Raw genomic sequence first — 2496 nt, forward strand, 5'->3', positions numbered from 1 at the left:
TTCACTCTTGGATATGACTGTGCTATTGCACAGATAGGCGTTGTTGCTCCGGACGCTGACGTGAGTAAGTTGGATATGACGAAGATTGTCAGCAATGGCCGGTTGATTGAAGATGAGACTCCGCCCGAGAAGGAGGACGAGAATGTTTTTATAGAGAAGGCGGATTGACATATCCGTTTGTTTTCGCTTTTGTTTTATATTTGTAATTGGATTCTTTTGAGGTCGGCTATGACCGAATTGTTTTGTGAAACTATTTGATAGACTTTTGATTGTTGTTTATAAGTTATCCCTCGTAGGGTTTGTTTGTGTCGGACTTGATGGTAAATTGAATTGAACGAATTTGGAATTTTGCATTTTTGTTAACCAACAGGGTTTGTACATGTAAATGATATGGGGGTGGGGGACCTCATTAAAACCTCTACAAGAAAAATCCAGTGTGGGATAAAAGCTTGTGAGTATGAAAAAGAATGTCTCCCCTTGTCCATATCATTTTTATGCAAAGTAAGCTTTTAAAGATGAGACATTCCAAACACCAGGGACGTCTCTGCCTTGGAGTGTTCGAGTTTGTACGCTCCTTTTCCGAGGACTTTTATAACTCGGTAAGGCCATTCCCATATTGCTGCTAGTTTGCCATGAGCATGAGGCTTTCTTGCTTCTTCCGTTCGTCTGAGGACGAGGTCTTGTTCAGCAAAAGACCTTGGTTATACCTTCTTATTGTAGTTCTTCTTTATTATTGCTTGCATTGCCTTTTGTCTTATTTCAGCTTTTTCCCTGTCTTCATCTACTGTATCGAGCTCGATTCTTCTGATGTTGTCGTTTTCGTCTGTTTATCGAGCTCGGTTCGTGGTGATGATATTGAAATCTCCACTAGGATCATTGCATTTGCTCCATAGACCAATCTGAATGGTGTTTCTTACGTTGTTGTTTGCTTTGTGGTGTTGTAGCTCCATAAAATTTCAGGGATTAGCTCCGCACATTCGCCCTTTGCATCTCCGATCTTTTTCTTTAGTGCGTTGAGGATGACTTTATTAGTTGCCTCAGCGAGTCCATTGGTTTGTGGGTGTTCTACTGATGAAAAATGGTGTTTTACCTGAAAACCGTTCAAAAATGTTGCTAAACTTTGGTCGGTGAATTGCCGACCATTATCAGTAACAATAGCATGAGGTAATCCAAAATGGCAAATAATATTTTTCCAGATGAAAGATTTAACCTTGTCAGCTCCTATTTTTGCTAATGGGCTGACTTCTATCCATTTTGAAAAATAATCAATTACTACTAATAAGTATTTTACCTGGTCAGGGGCTTTTCGGAAAGGCCCGAGAATGTCTAGCCCCCACTTCTGAAAAGACCAACTTACCTCCGAGGTATGTAATAGCTCGGCAGGATTGTGTATTGTCAAAGAATGCTTTTGGTAGCTGTCGCATTTTCTAACTTATTTAATGCAGTCTTGTTTCATTGTTGGCCAGTGATATCCAGCCCGAGCTATTTTTGATGCTAGACTCATCCCTCCTATATGGTTGCCACATATTCTTTCGTGGGATTCATCCATAACAATTTTACTTTCTTCGTTGCTCAAACATTGTAAGACAGGTTGAGAAAAACCTCTTTTGTATAGGTCGTCTCCGATTAGTGTGAAGGATGCTGCGCATCTTCTGAATGCTTTAACGTTGGCTACTCCTTGTGGCACATTCCCTGTTTGTAGGTATTGTTGGTATAGCGTCCTCCAATCATGTTCCTGTGATATTGAAAAAATAGCTTTGCTGCTAAAACTCGGTTCAACAAGGGTTAGTTGAGATATAACAGAGTCATTCATGATTTTTCTAGTTGTTGCTAATTTTGAAAGTGCGTATACTCGGTTATTTTGCTCCCGAGCTATGTGTGTGATTTGTAGTGAATGACAATGAGAAATAAGTTCTTTTATCATTGCATGATATTTTTTTTAATAATTGATCTTTTACCTGAAAGTGTCCTATTACCTGTTGTACGACTAGCTGTGAATAACAGTAGACTTGAAGATGGCTGACATTGAGAGATTGTGCTAGTCTTAATCCTGCGAGTAATGCTTCATATTCAGCTTGATTATTGCTTGTTTAAAACGTGAACCGAATGGATTGTTCAGTGTGTAGGTCGTGTTTGTTGGTGAGTAAGACTCTTACTCCAAAGCCTTCGGTGTTGGAGGCTCTGTCCATATATAGCTCCCAAGTGCAATGCTGCTCTGGGTGTTTTGCCAATTCAGCTATGAAGTCGGCTAGGAATTGTGCTTTCATTGTTGTCCTGGGCTCATAAGTAATATCGAACTCTGAAAGCTTGACCGACCATTTTATCAATTTTCCTGAGACTTCGAGTCTTGTTAGAATTTTTCGTAGAGGTTGGCTTGTTTTTACTACGATTTTATTGCTTTGGAAGTAGTGCATTAACCTCCTAGCTATGACTACCAATGCATAAGCTAATTTTTTCATTGGTGAGTATCTTAGCTCTGCGTTTTGCAACATCTTG

Source organism: Arachis duranensis, chromosome 9 (genome assembly GCF_000817695.3).
Source record: "Arachis duranensis cultivar V14167 chromosome 9, aradu.V14167.gnm2.J7QH, whole genome shotgun sequence".
Classification (NCBI taxonomy): Eukaryota; Viridiplantae; Streptophyta; class Magnoliopsida; order Fabales; family Fabaceae; genus Arachis; species Arachis duranensis.